Genomic DNA, 20,255 nt, shown 5'->3' with positions numbered 1-20,255 from the left:
GGACAGCCCCCACAAACTGGGAGAAGCGTCAGAGCCACAGCAGGTGCTGACTCCCCTTGGTGGGGCACTTGGTCGCCCCCGGGGCCGGAAGTAAGGTGGGCTGTGGTCTCCCCGCTCCCTGCAGTTCTCTCTGAGGGGCGCTGGCGCCCCTGGGTTCTAATACCCGCGACGCGCCTGTGGGCCCAGGGAAGGTGCTCTGGGGCCCGGGAGAGGGCAGGGAGCGCGGATTCTTGAACCACGGTGTTTATACTAGCGGCTGCCCCACACGTGCAGACCCCCGACTCCTCTCAGCTGCTCTCAGAGCAGGGACCAAAGAGGGCCGCGGGGGTGAGGGGCGGGGGGTGGAGAGACTGGGAGGCCACGCACCAGAGGGGACAGAGCTAGGAGATCCCGGTGCCCAGGCACAGGCCACAGCTGGACTTGAGCTGCAGTTCAGGGCCCAGGGAGGGGCCTGGGGAGAGGGCAGTGAGAGGAGGCAGTTGGGGTGCCTTAAGGGCTCTGGGTCTGGAGCAGGTTGTGTGTGTGTGTGTGTGCTTGCTCAGTCTGTCCAGCTCTTTTTGCCACCCCATGGACTGTCGCCCGCCAGGCTCCTTTGTCCATGGAATACCCCAGACAAGATGCTGGAGTAGGTTACCATTTCCTCCTCCAGGGGATCTTCTCCACCAAGGGATCAAACCAGAGTCTCCTGTGTCTCCTGCATTAGCAGGCGGGTTCTTTACCACTGAGTCACTTGAGAAGTGAGCAGGCCATCAGTTCAATGACTCGGTCGTGTCCGACTCTTTGTGTCCCCATGGACTGCAGCATCAAAGTGTCTGTATGTGTGCCTCAGTGGAGGGGGGTGTAGGGGCGCCCCACAAGGACCAGAGGGCCTTGTCCTTTCGGACCTAAGGGGTAGGAGAGAAAGGAGGCAGGTGACCGAGGGGATAGGGGAACCACCAGGGCCCTGACTTTGGCTGGGAGGGTGTGGGCTGAGACGGGTTGCAGCTCCTGCCTTACTTTTGCTCCCACATGGATGTTGGTATGGGTATGTGCCCAGACAGCACAGCTCAGCTGCACGGAGCCAGCCTGGGGACAGACTCAGGTCTTGTCGGGCTCCACCAGGTGCAGGCAGGCCCCACCTAGAGGGAGGAGACAGGACCTGGGTGGTCCCACAGTCCCTCCTACTACTGAAGCCCCAGTGACCCTTGGAGTGGTGCCCTTGTCTGTGTACCCTGGTCACAGAGGCCACCCACTGCTTTGGTTTGTAGTCCGGGGTGGACCCTCAGGCAGAGGCCAGGTGGAGACACAAGCCTCACTGGTTTCTGGCCAACTCTCGTGAGACACGCTGACCCCAGAGATGCCCTGGCCTGTGGGTTTGCACAGACAGACAGTGTCCACCAGCACCAAGGTTGATTTGAAGAGGTTTTGTCCCCTTCCTCAGGGTTACCACCTGGTTCCTTCAGAACCGTGAGGGGCGGGCCTCACCTGGGTCACCTCCCCCACTGGCTGGTTCCACCTTCCTGCCTCGCACTGCATGTCCAGGTCTTCCCACCAGCACTGCCACACTGGGCAGGGCAAGGCCAGAAACTGTTACTATGTGACTGTTCTCAGGGAAGTGGGGCCTGGAATCCAGCTGGGTTCAGGCCACCCCGGGTCTCTTCACGTGCCATGGAGATGGTTAGTTGGGATCCGAGGGCCCCAACTGTGACTTGAGCTTTTTAGGAGGAGGGTCAGAGCCCAGAATGGCCAGCAGGTGGCGCCATCAGCCCACCTGCTCCGCCAGGGTAGCGGTAGACTTGTAGAGGACTGGGTAGTGAGTCTCACCCTAAAGAGTGACTCTGGATCAAAACCGAAGGAGTGAGGCTAGCAGGGTGCAGAGATGCCCACATGACCAAGGAGGGGGATGAGACAGTTTCAGAAGGAAGTCGAGGTGGACGGGAAGTCCCAGCCTGGTCAAGCGTCAGCTGTCCTTGTCCCCTGGTGGTCAGGCAAATTGGAGCCCCGGGCGTGCGATGGTCTTTTGCTGGAGGCCTCACCATGTGACTTCTGACCAACTCTGGCTCCTGCGACAGGAAGGGGAAGACCTGCAAGGACTTGGCCACTGGGACCAGGCAGATATCTGACCGGGTGTAGACCCCACATGGGGCCTAGACGTCCTCTACTTCATTTGGCTCCCTTTCTGCAGAAGCAGCTGAGCCAGGAACCTGCTGTGACCTCAGCTATGTAACCTCATCTACAGGAACTCACCTGCTCCCTCTGACACCCCTGGGCTTCAGTTTTCTGGTCTGCGGAATGGGGATGCAGATATAAGGAGCTGTTGCTTATAAAGTGCCTATTTTGTGTATATCAGCAGCTGTAAGCTTGGGCAGGGCTGGGGCTGGGTCAATGGGAGTGGGGTCCTCACCTCGCCACTGAATTCAGTCACTTCCTCACACTGTCAGATTGGTCCCTCTTTCGGGACACTTGCTCCTCATTGAGCTCAGCATGGGGGGCAGCCCTATGCACACTCTTGTTTCCCCTGCTCATCTCCCACCCTCCTCCAGCCCCACCCAGCAGCCCAGTGGTCAGGCTGGCCAGCTGATCTGTGTCCCTCTGCTGAGAGACCAGCTTCACTGGATACACCTTGCTTGGGCAGCTGCTGTGCCCTCAAGCCTGGCTCAGGAATACCTGTCCAGAGAAGGAAGGAGAGGCATGGGGGGTCAGCTTGCAGCACTTGATTGTTGCCAAGGTGGTTCGCTGTGTGACCCCCTCCTCCCGAAGCTCCAGGGCATGGGGTCCTCCAAGCATGGCAGGATACCTGGCTGGGTAGACCGCTGCCCTGGGACTGGGGGTGGTCTGCTCCCAGCAGAACCTTTCCTGGAACCCTGGATCCCCTGGCACATCCTATAGCGGGGAGCAGGTGCTTCTCATTGTCTGAGGATGGCTGAGGAGCCAGTGAGGCTGAGATACCAACCTGGGGGTGGCGTGGGGAGACGCAGATGGCTGGGGACCCTGGTCAGCTTTGCTGTTGGGGCTGGGTCCTTGACTGAGCAGGCACTTTGTGGGGCGTGGAGCAGAGGTGCGCACTGCTGCCTCTGGTGGGGAAGTGGGGGTAGAGTCGGGGGTGGGCTGCTGCAGTTCTGGCCCCAGGTGTGGGGCTGGACTGGCCCAACTCCCCCCTTCCCTACAGCGGGAGGGACTGGCCGTTAGGGTGCAGCTCTCCCTGGGGACAAACCGGAGAACAGGTTCCTCTAGCCAGTGGTGCTGCTGGGCTGGGAGCACACCTTACCCGCCAGGCAGCTGCCTTCTGTGGGTGGCCCCTCAGAACTGAGTTGGGACTCCCACCAGCCCCTGGGGCAAAAGCCTCCCCAACTCCCCCGACCCCCCATCACAAGACCCAGAGCAGCGCCTGGCCAGGGGCTTGTTGGGAGAGGGGACGGGACAGGGGCTGCCTGGGGCTTAAGCTGGCCTGGGAAGTAATGTCGAGAGATTTTGGAGCACAGGCACTGGCCAGGGACTCTGCCAGTGGCCAGGGCCAGTGTGATTCCTGGCTCAATGGGGTGCTTGGACTTGGGGGCCCTGGGCCTCTATCAGGCTTCAAGGGGGAATGGGACAGGAATCTGGGGCTTAAGGGACCAAAGTGGGAAGTGGTACCATCCTTGTGGCAGAGCTGCAACTGAGCTCGGAGAGGCCATGCCTAGTCCAGGGCAGGTGCAAGGTGAACCCCAAGTCTGCCTGGTCCCACATCTGGATCCTGATGGTTTTGCCTGATGCTGGGGAGAAGGTGGAGGTGTGAGAGCAGATGTCATCCTAGGGCTGAGCTGGTTGATAACTGGGGCCTGGACACTAAGGGCCCAAGAAAAAGGTGATCTCGGGGGACTTCCTGGAGGAGGAGGTTTTGCACTGGCATGTGAGAGAGGGGCTCCACCCACACCAGAGCCCATTCTTCCAGCCTCCCAGGGGGAAAGAGAGGTAAGACAAGCCAGGACCCTGCAAGGTGGGGTACCCTCCACAAGACGGAGGATCCATGGGCACCAGGCAAGGCCAGGGAGGCCTAAAGAGGGTGGCCTGAGAAAGGCCCCTGGCTGGGCACAGGTCACCCACACACACTCCTGTGACTCCAGCCCAGGGAGTGGCATCCGCTAGGGGTGCCACATGTGGACAGGCTCAGGGAGGTCAGTCTTGTCCTGGGAGCTCATCTGCTGGAGGCTCCCTGCAGAAGTCCCCCCTACCCCGTGTCACTGTCTCCATCACAGTGTCCTCCTAATGGGGCGGGCACGAGGGCTGCCACCTTTGCGCTGTAGATGCGACCTCAGCAGGTCCTCACCAGCCTCGGCCACAGGATCCTCACCTGCCAAATGGGGGATAGGAAGTCTTACCCGCTGACCCTGGGAGCCTCCAGGCTCCACGTGTGTGCAGTGCGGGCAGCACGGGGCAGCCCGAGGGTTGGTTCCCTCGTGAGCGGCCTGGGGCTGAGTTGCTCAGGGTTTGCAGGGAGGTGGGGCAGCAGGTGGTAAAGGCCTCAGGGGTTTGCAGGCTTCTCAGAAGCAGAAATGCTTTGTCTGTGACTCCAGTGATGGTGCTGAGAGGGCAAGTCCAGAGGATGTCTCCTGTCTGGCTCCCTTGTCTGTTCCCAGTGGGCGTCCGGTGGGCAGCAGCGCTTGGGGGCCTGTGTGGACCGAGCTGTGAAGCCAGGGTGAGTGGATGAGACTGGATGCGCAGCGGGCACCGTCCCCAGCTTGTGCTCGTCGGAAAGTGAGGCCGTGGTCTGTCTCGTCAGCCCCACCGCTGGCCAGGGCTCTGGAGGGAACTGCGCTGGTTTGGACCTCCAAGTCCACTTGGTTCTGAATTTGGGTTTGGGGCACAGGCTGTCCTGACTCACGGTGGCTAGTAGCTGCCAATGACCAGCTCTTCCCACAGCCCCTCTGCAGCCTTGAGGCTGCACTGAGCACCCCCAAGGAGGGATGTTTACTCTCGAAGTAGAAGAGCTGAGGCTACTGAAGGCCCGCAGCCTCCTCACCTGGGATGTGAGGGTCAGGAAGCCACCAGGGCCTGGGGACTGCAAGTGCACTGCAGGGGCTCCCCAGGCAGAAACACAGGAGTGCGGTCCGGTGGCTTCTTTGGTGAGCACCCAGCAAGGCATTGTGTGGACAGAGTGGCTCCCATCTGTTGGAGGCCAGGGGTCGGGAGCTGAGTCCCTCGCAGGAGGCTCTGGGTGCTGTGTGCATCCACAGGCTCCCTGATGTGGCCTGTCTGGGGGCTGTAAAATGACAGTTTACAGTGGAACCTGCCAAGACCCATCCCCGAGACCGGGCTGAGGGGGAACCCCACGAGGTGTCTTTAGTGTTCTCCCCCCGTGCGAGTCTTCCCTTGCATTTGGGAGCTGTGGCCGCGCCCTCACTGCCCAGTGCCACCCAGTGCCCTCTTGACTCACTGGCGCACAGCTGACCAGTCGTCTTCATCCTACCCGGTACCCCCAGGGTGCTCTCTGGTGGTGTTCAGTGCTCATCTTTGGTTTTAGTTATTTTTCAGAATGCATAGAGTGTTTTGTTGCAATCACCTTAAAAGCTTTTTAAATACAATTTTAAAGATTATACTCCATTTACAATTATTACAAAATATTGGCTGTATTCCATGTTGTACAATATATCCTTGTAGACTGTCTTACACTGAATAACTTATACCTCCCAGTCCTCTGTCCCCATATGATCCCTCCTCCCCACCAGAAACCACAAGTTTGTTCTCTATACGCTTAGTATAATCTCCAAGTCCATCCATGTTGCTGCAAATGGCATTATTTCATTCTTTTTATGGCTAATATTCCATTGTATATATGTAACATGCATGCACGGAGAAGGCGATGGCACCCCACTCCAGTACTCTTGCCTGGAAAATCTCACAGACGGAGGAGCCTGGTGGGCTGCAGTCCATGGGGTCGCTAAGAGTCGGACACGACTGAGTGACTTCACTTTCACTTTTCACTTCATGCATTGGAGAAGGAAATGGCAACCCACTCCAGTATTCTTGCCTGGAGAATCCCAGGGATGGCGGAGCCTGGTGGGCTGCCATCTATGGGGTCGCACAGAGTCGGACACAACTGAAGCGACTTAGCAGCAGCAGCAACATGCATGCATGCATGCTCAGTCGCTTTAGTCGTGTCTGACACTTTGCAATCCTATGGACTGTAGCCTGCCAGGCTCCCCTGTCCATGGGATTCTCCAGGCAAGAATACTGGAGTGGGTTGCCATGCCCTCCTCCAGGGGATCTTCCTGACCCAGGAATCTCACTCACGTCTCCTGCATCTCTTGCATTGCAGACAGATTCTTTACCACTGAGCCACCAAGGAAGCCTGTATAGGTACCACATCTTCTTTATCCATTCATCTGTTGATGGACATGATGGACACAGATTGCTTCCACATTTTGTGTTGTAATTACTTTTTAAAATTTATTTTTAATAAATAATTGCTTTACAATGTTGTATTGGTCTCTGTGGTACAACAACGTGAATCAGCTTTAAGTATACATTTATCCTCTCTTGAGTGTCCCTCCCACCCCCTGCAATTACTTTTGATTCATATCTATATTAGCGGCACAGAGGTTTTTGGTCTCTGTATCCCTTTCCACTCTGAACAATTGTTGGGGACACCACAGAGGCAGAGCTGGTGAGAGCTGGCTGTGAGATCTTCAGTAATTCTGTGAGCTGGTTGGTAAACATAGCCATTATTAAAATCAAATTATGAAAATGAATAACCAACAAGGTCCTAATGTACATCACAGGGAACTCTGCTCAGTGTTTTGTGGCAGCATGGATGGGAGGGGAGTCTGGGGGAGAATGGATCCTGGGGGAGAATGGATGCATGTGTTTGTATGGCTGAGTCCCTTTGCTGTCCACCTGAAACTTTATAGTCAGAGCTATGGTTTTTCCAGTAGTCATATACAGATGTGAGAGTTGGACCGTAAGAAAGGCTGAGTGCTGAAGAATTGATGCTTTTGAATTGTGGTGCTGGAGAAGTCTCTTGAGAGTCCCTTGGATGGCAAGGAGATCAACCCAGTCAATCCTAAAGGAAATTAACCCTGAATATTCACTGGGAGGACTGATGCTGAAGCTGAAGCTCTAATTCTTTGGCCATCTGATGCGAAGAGCTAACTCATTGGAAAAGACCCTGATGCTGGGAAAGACTGAAGGCAGGAGGAGACAGGGATGACAGAGGATGAGATGGTCGGATGACATCACTAACTCAATGGACAGGAGTTTGAGCAACCTAAGAGATGGTGAAGGACAGGGAAGCCTGGCATGCTGCAGTTCATGGGGTCACAAAGAGTAGGACACAACTTAGCGACGGAACAACCACAACAATATGTATGCCTCAGTCCCTTCACTGTCCACCTGAAATTTTCACAACGTTGTTAACTGGCTGTACTCCAATACAAAATAAAATGTTAAAAATGAAAAAAAAATCAAATTATATAAACCATATAAGTTATATAAAAACACAAGCAATCAACACTCAAAATTTAGCACTTCCTAATTATTCACTTCTTACTATAGATAGGATATGTGTCTGTTCCATCTAAGGACTGGCAATCCCAGGGGATGGAATGTGCCCATTTCTTCCCGATTCCTTGCTCCTGAATCTCACGGTTGCAGCTTGAAATTGGCCGAGGCAGGTGCACTTAGAGCACAGACATCAGCGAGCATGACCTGCAGGGCTTTCCTCCCCAGAGAGCTTGACCTGCACACCCCGGGTTAGGAGCTCCTGACAGTTTCCACAAAGACCATAAAAGTGATCGTTTAAAACAATAGCTATGGGGGACTTCCTGGGTTGTCCAGTGGTTAAGAATCTGCCTTGCAATGCATAGGGATGTGGGTTCAATCCCTGGTCAGGGAACTAGGATCCCTCATGCTGTGGGGGCAGCTAAGCCTGTGCACTGTGATTGGAGAAGCCCATGCACACCGCATGGAAGACCCAGCACAGCAAAAAAAAAGAAAAGTTATGGATGGAGTTTTACTAAAAATAACAATCAACACATTGCATGTTAATATAAATAACATTTTATGAAAATAACTATGTTTTTCCAAACAAAAAATTCAGCAAAAGAGTGACATTTTTTACATTGTTGCAAATCTCCATAATGTTTGGGTAGAGAAGAGAAGACAGCTCCATCTGCCCTACTGGTTGTGGTAAAGAATTCGAAGAAATCTTCTGATTCAGGTGTGTGTGTGCCAGTTCAGTTCAGTTCAGTTGCTCAGTCATGTCCAACTCTTTGGGGCCCGAAGGACTGTAGCCCGCCAGGCTCTTCTGCCCATGGGATTTCCCCAGGCAGGAATACTAGAGTGAGTAGCCATTTCCTGCTCCAAGGGATCTTCCTGACCCAGGGATCCAACCCATGTCTCCTGCATTGGCAGGCGGATTGTTTACCAACTGTCCTGCGGGGGAAGCCCAGGTAACAGTGGGTATTCTTCAATGAGTTGCCAAAACAGAACCAATGAGAGCTTCTTTAGGAAGTTGAGATGTGAAAGCTACAACCAAGGGGAACTTCTCTGGCGGTCCAGTGTTTAAGAATCCGCTTGCTAATGCAGGGGACATGGGTTTGATCCCTGGTCAGAGAACTAAGATCCCACGAGCGGCAGGGCAACTAAGCCACAACACAGGATCCCTCGTGCCACAACTAAGACCTGATGCAGCCAAACAGATAAATAAATACATTTTTTAAAAGTTGCAGCTGTATCAGTGGCCATAAGGGATTCTGTTCCACCAACACCCACTGGTCTGGTTTTCACTTGCAAAGGATCTTCACCATGATTTTGGACTATCCTGTTTTGGTCATTTGGGAAATACTCATTTGCTGGATTTTCCAAGTGTTAACATGTTTCATTAGATCATATTAACACCACCAATCTCATGCGAAAAAGCCGTCACCGATGGGAAGCTATCAGACCCAGAGCGGTAGGTACCAGTTCTGCCCAAAAGCTGATATTCACTTAAGCTCTGACTTTTAGCGTTGGCGGCAGCTCTTTTCATTTCATTTCTTTTCCTCTGAAGTGGTGGACTCACTCCATTTGTTTTTGACAGCAGCTGGTAGATGTCTGCACACCCATACGGCAGGGCCAGCTGTTCTTCCGGGTAAAACACGGTGTCTGTGTGCTGCATCCGTGGCCGGTTCAGGGGCGGCAGCTTTGTGTGCACTTGGGAGCCCTTTGTCGTCATCTCAAACAGAAAACTAGAAAGATGCGAACCCAGAGCTGAGGTTTCATGGATGCGTCCTTCTTACTGCTCTGTTGAGGACGTGTTCAGGGAAACAGCATTTGCTTTGTTCAATCCTGAGCACGTGGTGATGCAGGGCATGAGGACGTGGCCCTGCAGCCTTGATCCGTGCAGAGCGAGCGCTACCCCCTGCCCACATTGGTACACATATCTGCGTGGGGAAGGAGAGGGAATTATGAGAACAGTTCTGACCTTGAGGGCCCCTGCAAGGTTCTGGGCACCTGGGGTTCCATGGGCTGCACTTTGGGAAGCAGTGCTCAGAGGCATGGCCTTGGCTGGCTGCCCCTCGGATCTCCGCTCCTTCGTTTGCCGCTGTGCTCTCACCGTGCATGTCTCTCCCCTGAGAGGTCTCTCTTCTTCCTTCTGATGTGTTGTTCCAAGTGTGTGACCTCCAGCACCCCTGCCCCAGTCCCTCGAGGCTAGGAGGGGTTTTCTCTGTGGCAGAGGGGCTGGGTCCCAGGCTACACACACAGGCCCTGGCTGAGTGATCCCCGCTTGTACCCAGGACTTGCCCTCAACTGAAGCCCTTCCCTCCTGTCCCCGGGCTTGGGTCCTGCTCCATGAAGCCCCTGGACCCAGACGTGTGGGTGTGTTACCTGGTCACTCCTGCCTAGCCTGGGGGTCAGGGCACAGGCCCAGATAGGCTGGAGGGTGGCCAGCCAAGCCCACATGCACAGATGGCAATGCCCACACCCAGACCAGCAGACTCCCCTACCTACAGTGGCCAATGCCCAGCCTTGAGGCTGGGCTGAAGTGGCTGCCAAGTAGCTGTTCCTGGTGCGTCAACAGTGGCACCCACCCTCCCGCCCTGTCCTGGCTGGCCTCTGAGGGGCAGGGGTCCAGTGGGCCTCGTGGCCCCGTCCCCACCCACTCAGCCTGATTCTTAATGACGTCAGGCTGACTGCACACCCGTGGGCAGTGGCCAGTTCCCAGCCTGATGCTGGCAACTGAGCTGGGGTCTGGGCAGAGACTGGAGGCCTGAGTTGGGAGGTGCCCACTCCTTAGCTGGGGGTCAGCCTGTGAAAGGAGGAAGGGCCGAGGTGGGGACCCTCCCCATGGGAGACTGGGATGGCTGGAACGAGGGGCACCACCAGGGCCCTGGCATGTCTCAGGCAGGGCCGGCAGCGAAGGCTCAAGGCGCCGGTGCTGACCTCGCAGTCCTCTGCGGCCTCGCCTTGGTGCGCAGTGGGTGCTGCTGCCTAATTAGGTTCTGCTGTGCTAGCCCGGCCCCGCTCCGGCAGACGTGTCCGGGCACAGCTCCTGGGCTCCTGCCGAGGCAGGAAGCGCAGGCCTGCTTGGATCCCCAGCAGCAGCCGGTACGGCGGCTAGAGCAGTGCCTGCCTTTCGGGCTGTGTGGCCAAGGGGCCGTGGGGATCCAGTCGCCCCGGAGAAGCTACCTGCAGGTGAGCCGGGGGCCCGGGCTGCGTCAAGAGGGGCCCAGGATGGGATGTAGGCCTGTGAAGGGCGAAGGTAGGCCCAGCCCAGCTTGGGTGGACGAGGCCTCTGGGCTGGACGGAGGGCTGCGTGGCATTGCCCCTGTGCTCATGGGACGAGCAGGACCCCGAACTCCTGGGGGAGCGGGGAGGGGATGAGCAAGGCTGGGGTAGGGGACCCTGGTGGTTGAGTCTGGGGAGTGGCAGCCTATTCTGGGGGGGGGTTGCTGCTGCTGATTTGGCATGGGGGTGAGGCAAGAGGAGAGCCTGGGTAGGGGTGAAGCCTGCTGGAGTGGAGGAGGGGCCCTTCTTCCCGGGGGGGCCGGAGAAGGGACACAAAGTAGGGCTGCTCTGAGGGGCCCTTGGGGGGTGCTGCCCCCACCCCCAGCTGTTTTTTTTCCCCTTGGGCAGAGCGTGGCTCCCAGGGTCTGAGAGCCTAGCTGTCCCGATGTCCCTCCCAGGGTCAGGCCTCAGAAGCTCTGTCCTGTGCACGTGAGGAGGGCTCCAGAGCCCAGTGGCCAAGGCCCTCTGTGCCCCTGGGGAGGAGGCTCAGAGGAGGGAGTGGGCACTGAGGAAGCCTATGGAAGGATATGGGTGGGCAATTGAGGAGCTGGGTAGATGCAGGAGAGGTGGGGGGAGCAGCAGAGGGGCCTGAACAGAGGCCCGGGGGCAACAGAGCCTCTGTGGAGGCTGCAAGGAGGCTGGGCGGCGCCTGGGCCCAGCCAGCCCAGGGGCAAGGGGCAGCCTGAGAGGCCAGCATGGCCTTGAGCCACTGCCCAGACTGAGTGGTGGCTGGGAAGGCCTGAGACCGCAGACCTGGGGGTGACAGTGCAGAGGGACCTGAGGGCTGGAGAAAGGGCAGAGGGGGGCCCAGCTGTGCCTTGGGTTCCCCCTGTGGTCTGTGGGGCTCCTGCGTGGCCAGGGCATCCAGCACTATCTACAGCAGAAGAGGCTGGCTGGTTTCTATAAAAACACCCCCTGTTTTGCCTTTGAAATTTATCGAGCTGTGGGACAAGTCCCAGCAGAGCGATGCAGCCACACTCGGGTGATGAGGCCACTGATATGGTCCCGGCCTCTGGCTGCGCCTGTGCGTGTATGTGCGTGCTCAGTCGTGTCCGGCTCTGTGCGGCCCTGTGGACTGTAGCCCGCCAGGCTCCTCTGTCCATGGGATTTTGCAGGCAAGCATCCTGGAGTGAGTTGCTATTTCCTTCTTCAGGGGATCTTCCCCACCCAGGGATCAAACCCATGTCTCCGGCATCTCCTGCACTGGCAGGTGGATTCCTTACCACTGAGCCCCGCTGGGAAGCCCTTGGCTGTACCGGCTCCTCCCCCAAAGCCTTGATACTCCTGGGGTGGGGCGGGGGTGGGGTCGCCCTCCTGCCTGACTCCCACCAGGCTGCCCTGCACCCTGCCCTGGAGAGGGGGTAGGGCTGGACTGCCTTTCAGCCGCCTCCTGCCCTCCTGCCCCAGCATTGACCTGGACGGCTGGACAGGCCTCACCCCACCAGCCCCGCGACCCCTGCCTCTTGAGGTGTGGTGAGGGGCAAGCCCAGACTCCATCTGGGCAGGGGAAGGGGCGGGGGACCCCGGGCAGAGGGATCTCAGTGCAGCCCCTCCCTGCCTCCTGCAGATGGCCGGCCTCAGCTAGTAATCCAGGCCAGCTCCGCCTCTCACCTGCTGCCCCACCTCCGAGAGCCAAGGTCCCTCTGTGATGGCACCCTCGCCCGAGGACCCGGGCCCTGATCTGGAGAGCAGACGGTCTTTCCTGAGCACCAACATCGTGCCCGTGGGTGAGTGCGGTCTCCAGCCCGACAGTGACGTGGTTCTGGGCTCACCCAGCAGGTGTGATGTCCTGGTCCCACCCGAGGAAAGGGTCAGGCCTGCTCTTTTGGAACGGTGAGGGGTGCCGTGGGCTGCCAGGAGTGGGACCTCTTCTGGGACAGGGGACGCAGCACAAGCAGACTTATTAGGAAGCCAGCTTGGGGGCTGCCAGCTCTCTCTCCGGCTCCGTCTGGCTCGGTCAGAGCCCTGCGAGCCCTGCGCCGGCTTGGGGGCCCTCAGCTGGGCTGGGCCTCCTATGACCATGGGCCGCGCCTCTAGTTCTGGCCCTTGGTGTGCGTTTCCTGGTGTCCTGTGGCCTGTTGGCTGGGACACTTGTGGCCTCGGAAGTGGGTTGTGTGGGTTGAAGAGCCTGCTGTCTTCTTGATTTTAAAAACCACGGGAGTTTAGTGTCCAGACTGGAAAGTACACAGACCTCATGGGCGTAGCTGGGTGCGGTCATGCAGTGGGAACTATGGGCTCCAGCTGCCCCCACACCCTAGCTCTCCAGTCTTCTCATGTCCATCACCTAACATCTGTCTGCTGCATCTTGACTTCCAACTTTCGGAATCGTGCAGGTGTGTGGGTGGACCTGGCCAGGTGTGAGCCCTTGCCTGAGGGGAGGGTGGGCGCCCAGCTGTGTCCTGCTCCTCCCTGGACCGCCCAGGCTCCACATCCTGCCAGACAAACCATGCCTGCAGTGCTCCATGTGGCAGACTTACAGGGAGGTGGGGGGCTTGTCCCCTCCCTGCCCAGGGTGGTTGGATGCTGTCTGCCCCAAGGTCCACATGCTGTGCTGAGTTGAGGTTACCACAGTGTGTGTGCCCCTCGTTGCTCTGGGCCTGCCAGCCCCAAGCCAGGAGCTGCAGGATGAGGGGGTGCTGAGCCCACCTGGGAGGGGGATGGATGGGCCACGGGAGCAGAACTCGGGGGCCTGGCACACTGCATCTCGGCAGTGTTTCCTTCTCAGCTATGTGGTTGGCCTGGTGCCCAGGGGCGGTCTCTCACCCACCCAGAGGGAGAGACCCTGGGGTGCAGATTTCTGGCTGGTTGGCTGGGCCCTCTGCTGTGCAGTGTGTCTGTCTCTGCCTGCTGTTGGGGGGCAGGGGCCTCTTCCTGGAGCTTCCTTGGCAGACACAGCAGCTCAGGGGACCCTGACTCTCCTGGGATGTCCTGGGTGGGGGTCTGCATGGTGCCCGGCTAGCACCGGGCCATGGCCATGATGACGGATTTGTGTCTCAGTGGGGCGTGCCTGCATGTGTGTGGGGGTGTGTGTGTGTGCTCGTGCAGACGAGGGCTTGCTCCTCTTGGGGGGCCATGCCCCCAGCAGAGCACACGGAGCTGAGAGTGTGCGCACACCTGTGGGCGTTATGCTCCCTGTCCCCCCCTTCTGGGCCCCAAGGGAGCCGCCCACTTCATTCCTCCACATTCCCTGGATGCGCCCAGACAAGCTTTCTCCGCCTGAGGGGGTGTCTGCTTGGAGGCACACGGTCCCCTGCCTGGGCTCAGGGCCTGCCTTTCACCTCAGTCTGGGATGGACACCCAGGGAAGGGGTGCTTGGACAAGGGAGTGGAGGGAAGGGTAGGCCTCTGGGCCCCTGGCAGTTCTGGCGGTTGGGAGGGGCTGTGATGTTGAGGAAAGGGGGCCCCACCCTCAGACTGATGCCCCTCCCCCTGCTCCCAGCCCCCACCTCCATGCTTTCCTGTCTCCCCCACGCCTGGCTCACTGATGCTGACGTCAGGCTAGATCCTGTGCTGGGTGTGGGGCTGAGGGCAGGGCTGGCAGGGTTGGGCAGGGGCCTGATCTGGCCTGGAAGTCCTTCCAGAAGGTCCTGAGGCAGCCCTGGTGAGCATGGGATGGCAGGAGGCCCATGGGCTGGGAGATAGGCTCAGAGCCGGTGAAGCAGGCCAGTATGTCCTGGAGGCTGTCTGGGACGGTCAGGAGGCTCCTTCTTGCCTTGAACTGAAGCACGTCTGGGCTCCTGTGGGCCACAATGGCTACCCTGGCCAGGCCAGTTCTGTCCCCAAGTGGGGACCAGTGGGGTGGGCGGGGCAGAGGCACCCCAGAAGTGGGGGCCTGGGGGTTGCTTTGGAGTCCTGGTCACTCGGGCTGTGGGGCCAGTGACCCACTTGGAGCCCACTCAGTGCCACCCACGCTGGACTTGCGTCCATGGTGTCCACGATAGGGGCAGGCCCTGCTCTAGCCCGGGCAGTGCGTGTGGCTGGTGTGGCTCACATTCTGTGGCTCTCATCTTGGCCTAGGGCTCTTGGCCCAGAGCAGACCACACGCACCAGCTCCTACTCGGCCTGGGCCAGTGGACAGGGTGGGGCCAGGCCCCACCCCCACAGCGTGGTCTCCTACCCAGCTTCTCCAGCATTTAGAGTTACTTAATCCCATGCACCAGGCCGGAGAGGGCAAATGAGCTGCCCTGAGGTTATGGATCTGGGGGTGCTGTGGGAGGGGCTCGAGGTGTGGGTCTGGCCCCCCACTGCCCTGGGGCTTGCAGTGCTGGGGCAGTGGAGTGGGTGTCCTTGCTGACCTGGGGCCAGAGGGTCTGTGGCGGCTGTAGCCTCTGGGCCATGAGGCTGGGGGTGGGGACTGGATTGAGTCTACACGGCAGGAGTGTGAACTCCTGGGGCTTCGAAGTGTGTTTAGACTGCCTGCTTACCTGGGAGTTGGTCCCCCTGTGCTGGCCTTGCTGCGTCTCTTTCCTGCTGAGGGCGGGGCCTGCTGGAGATGGTCTGGAGGCACAGAGCGCACCCTCCCCTGCCCTCTATGTGCAGCTCCAGCTGCTGCAGGTCACCGCCTGTGCCTCTCTGGCCCTCACTCTCCTGCTCCCTCCTGTCGAGCCCCGCCCTGGGAGCCTAGACCTGCGGCTCCCTTCTAACCTTCGCATCTTCTTCCAGAGCATGAATTTTCCTGGCTGCCTCACTCTGGTGGACGCGGTGCCTCGGCCAGTACCGAGCACCCAGCGAGCCCGTGATCGCTGGCAGTTATGCAGGCATCTCAGTCTGTGCCTCTCGTTGTTTCCTTGGAGGCGCCGTGTGCTTGGCATCCAAGCTCTTGAAGCTCCCACCTTCAGCATCCTGGGCAGCCTTGGCGTCTGGTGCACTTGCTCCAGCCTCCCCAGCTGCCTTTTCTTGCTTGGTGCGGTGCCATGGGCTTTTTTGGAGGAGGCAGGACTCATGGACTCACCTTCAGGACCATCCGCATCTGGGCAAAGTGACTGTGGCTCCCTGGACAATAGCAGCTTTGGGCTCCTTCATTCTCTGGACACCCTGAGGGCCTCTGGGCATGGCATGCTCCCCTCATGAAGAGTCCTTATCCTCAGGAATCCAGAATGCAGCCTGGTTTAGAGAAGCAAAACCAAACCCTGCCTGTGAGTAGATGAAGTAGATACGATAAAGTCCAAGTACTATGAGCTCATCCGCTTCCCTCAGGTGCTCACTCATGGCCTATTAACTCTTCGTTTACACACAGTTTTTAACAGGTGGCCCAGAGGGTGAGCAGGCCAACTGGACTCCCCAGTCTTGGAGAGTGTGGTGAGGGTGTTTCCTCTAGTAAATGCCCAGCCCACGCAATTAGAGGAGCCCTTGACTGCAGGGTTTCCTGGCCAGGTGGACGGGGGACAGAACCTTTCTGATCACGTCCTCTGATCCTGCAGGCCCTCTTCCTGGTGCCACGTGCACTGACACTTCTTGTCTTCATGAATCCTGGGCTAGTTGTGTGGATGAAGCCATGAGTTGTTTTGGTCCTGGGCATCCGCCCAGGCCCTGGGTGTAGAGGGATACCCCAGCCTCCACACCTGGGGTAGCATGGGGGGTCCCCCATGCTCAGAGCTTCTGCACAGGGGAGATTTCTTCTAACAAGTGTGGGCCCTGCAGCTCCCAACTACCCAGGCACCAGAAACCCAGCAAACCCAGTCAGAGCTGGGCCAGGCCCTGGGACAGAGACCTGGCTGTGATGGCGGGTGGGGAAGCAGATGGCCTCAGACTATCCTGCCAGGTCTACAGAGGGGCGGGCACCCCAGGGCGGCTTGGAAAGGGGGCCGGACCACTGAACTCTGATCAGGAGAAGGGAAGGGGCCGTGGCAGGTAGAAGCAGGAGACGGAGCAGCTGGTCCAGTGTGTGGGGCCAGTGGACAGTCAGGGGCTGCAGCTAGGACCCTGGGAGCTGCTTCCTGTGGGAGGAAACCTGGTCTTAGGGGATTCCAGAGTGAGGCCAGGGGAGCAGGGGGCCTCATGCACCAGACACAGGACACCTCTGAGTTGACCAGTGCTGGTGGCTCACTCTCCAAGCACTGTACCCAACCATCCTGGCCAGAGGAAGCCAGCCAGGCCAGTAGCAAGCTCAGCAGAAGTTGTTTGGGTTTCGCTGAGGCCAGAGGATGTATGAATGTGTTTGTGAGGTGAGGGGTGTTAGGGGTGGCAGGTTGGGAGCTCTCTGCAGGGACTGGTGAGGGGGCTGGTCCAATCTCTCCGGAGTCTGGCTAGATAAGGAGGGGTGGGCCAGGAAGGACACCCTTCAGGTGGGTGGGGGGTGAGGGGCATGAAGTCCTGCTTGGCCCCTCCCAGGACCTACTCCAGAGCCCAGTGCCCAGGGCCTCTGTCCTCCCACTGGGCCGGGCAGCCATATGGGCAGGGGACAGCTAACCCTCAGCGTGTGCAGGCACAGGACTCCAGACCTGAGCCAGTGGGAGAGGGAGAGTGTAGTCCAGACCTGGCCCCTGGATGACAGCTTCGGGGTCTGCTTTCCATCCAGCCGGCCACGAGGGGGGCACCTGGGTAGCAGCAGGGTGCCACTCTGCCTGGTTCAGACCCCCTGCTCTCTGAGCATTGTTGCCCACCCCAGAGACTTGAGGTCTACTCTCTACTCCCACCAGGAGTCACCCCACTCAAGATGCCCAGGCCCCCCTCCTGGCTGGGTGCACCGTGGGCATCCCAAGGCCAGTCAGACAGCTCCGCCCGAATCTCAGACTTGTCAGCATGAGAATTTGATGTCAGCTCAGTTTGAGAGGACAGCACTGCCCCCCACAGTCCAGGAGCCCAAGTTCTGCTCTCAATGTTTCGGGTCCCCACACTTTTCTCCAAGCCCATGGCCCTGCCTGTCTGAGCTACCTGGGTGTCCGCATCTGCCTAACAAGGCCTGCAGCCAGACCTCCTGTTGCACAGGCTCTCATCTCCCCTCTCCTGGCCCCTCCCCACTAACCACCTGTCTTACTTATCTTCTGGACCTGACCTGAGAATACCTCCTCACTTTTGTCTCTAAGACCCTCTGTGATCTGGCCCCTGCATCCCTTTCCTATCTCGCACCCCCAGCCCTTCTCCCTCTGCTCAGCCCCTCCCCTCTAAGGATCCCTCCTGCTGTGCTCCCTCCAGGAAGCTGCCTAGTGTCAGCTGTGACAGTTTTCATCAACCAGGATGCAAGACGAGTTGGTTAGCTCATGCTGGTCAGTGGGCAGAGGCCTCCAGGGCAGGGATCTTGGGATGGGGGCCCACTGAATCCCGTCATCCCACTGGGTACCCTGGGGACTCACAAAGAGTGTCTGTCAGTGGTTACAGGACTGAAGGAACAAACAAGTGGGGCAATGAATGAATGGGCTGGCTGCTGCATGGGAGCCATATTTGGTTCACAAGAGTGGTGGGTGGAATAGACCAGGGGCTTGGGCATGGGGTAAGAAGAGGGGCAGGCCCCAGTGTCTCCTGGTCTAGAGACCCCCCTGGGGTGGTCCTGGGGAGGGTCTCTCTGCTAGGACCACCCTCCTGTGCTCTGGCCACCCTCTCTTTCTGTCCCTCCCCACTGTCTAAGGCACACTCCCCTCTCCCACCCATCTCCCTCCTTGTCACCCAGGTCCCTCCCTGCCCCTCCTGAGCCAGTGACCCCCAGCTAGGTGGGAAGGCAGTGGTGGGCACCGAGGGTGGGTTGGGGTGCCTTCAGGGAAGATGGGGAGGGTGCTGTGCTTCTCCACCCTGTCCTGTTACCCACCCGGGGCCAGGAGAGGGCCCCTCCAGCCACCCCTGGCTTGGGCAGGTCAAGGACTCTGTCCTCCCCTCCGCACCCCAGCCCAGCCCCATCCGCGCCTCCTCCCTGGCCTGTGGATCTTCACGTCCATGCTGCTGTGGGCTGCAGCCACCGACTGTTTTCTCCCCAGCTGACCCCAGCTCCTGCTCTGGAAGCAGCCCTCTGCCCCACGCTGCCTGCCCACCAGCCTCCCATGCTTCCTGTCCACAGGCAGCTCCCTTGTAGGCCCCAGGACTTGAGAGCCCCCGGTGGGGGGGTTGCTCATGTGCTCTACCTCCTTCATCCAGATGTGGACTGTGCTGCCCGACCCAGGGGTTCAGGCTGGCCTGGCCCTGTGGATGGCCACATTATACATGGCTTGGACCAGGTTCCCTGAGTCCTGATCCAGCTCAGGCGCCCTCCCTGTCCTGCCAGACCCAGATGGAAGTGCCCACCCTTGCCAATGAAAAAAGTGCTTTGGGGGCCAAATACCTGGTCTCTGGTGGGGGAGGCCTGGGGCAGGTGCCTTCCTCTTCCTGCACCTCAGCTCCCTCTCCAAGGAAAAGCAGGGTCAGGAATCGATGGTTCCTAAGGGCTGGTAGAGCCTATAGAGACCTCCAGCCCATCAGAGATCCCCCCAGTCAGCACCATCTTGGGGCAGCAAAGTTTCCGGAGGGTCTGGGGGCAGCTCACCCACTCCGCTTCTGGTGCCCATGGAGATGGCTGGTTGCCACCCAGGCCAGCGCTGGCCCGGCCAGGGCTGCCCCCTGCGCTGTGTGTAGAGGCGGGAGATGGATGAGCTGGCTCTGATCCTGCATGTTGTCTTGAGTTCTGATGGAGAACGAGATGTCTTAAGACCAGATGCTGGTGGAAACTGAAACACTTTCTAAATTTAGCGGGTGAGAATTGCACATTCACCCAATTATGCTTATTGATCTGGTGAGCACACCCTTGCTTTGCCCATGGCATGCGCTGTGCCTCTCGCTGCCTCTACGTGTGTGTCTCTGGGCCTCTGCCCTCAAGGGTGACCTTGGGCTCTCGCCTGGACCACCTGCTTCTCCCAAAGCCAGGCAATGCTGCCTATGGGGATTTCCAGGTTCCTGGAGCAGCAGGTCAGTCTGGAGAGCAGATGTGCCTGAGGCCACCTGCAGCCAGAGAGGCTGGTGTGTTTGGGGGAGCAGTGGGCACAGGGTGCCCTGCTTGCAAGGCCCTCATCATCTTGCTGGAGACAGACTGGAAACAAGGGCAAAGCCCCTGTGACATCTCAAGGGAAGTTCTGTGTGGTAGTCCCAGAGGGAGTGAGCCCGGAGGATGAGGGAACCAGGGAAGGCTTCCTGGAGGAGGGGTCTCACTCCGGGCCTTGGGAGCCAAGTGGGAGGGGTGGAGGCCAGTGGGTGGGGCCCCCTGGGCACCAGGCTGAGCGGTCTGTGTTGAGTGACAGGAGAGCAAAGTCCCTGAGGGTTTGGAGCCAGAGCAGGCCGCTCAGGCCCGTGTAGGAGAAGCAGGGGTAGGGTGCCTTGGAGGGAGGCCCTGAGGCCAGAGGAGGTGATGGGGAGGCCTGCATAGCAGCCAGCCAGGGACACATGGGTAAGGAAGGGTGGCCAGGGGGGATCTCAGTGGGGGCACAGTTGGGTGAGGGGCGAGCAGGCTGTCCATCCTGGCTGCTGAGGCTGCCCCCAGAGGATCTGGAGGGCATGTCCACACAGACAGCACACTCCGAGTGCAGTAGGAGTGTCCACACAGACCCCGCACACTGTATGCGGCAGGTGCGTCCACAC

This window comes from Bos indicus, chromosome 16 (assembly GCF_029378745.1).
Source record: "Bos indicus isolate NIAB-ARS_2022 breed Sahiwal x Tharparkar chromosome 16, NIAB-ARS_B.indTharparkar_mat_pri_1.0, whole genome shotgun sequence".
NCBI classification, from domain to species: Eukaryota; Metazoa; Chordata; class Mammalia; order Artiodactyla; family Bovidae; genus Bos; species Bos indicus.
The sequence above is the reverse complement of the archived record's forward strand: the minus strand, read 5'-3'. Positions refer to the sequence as shown.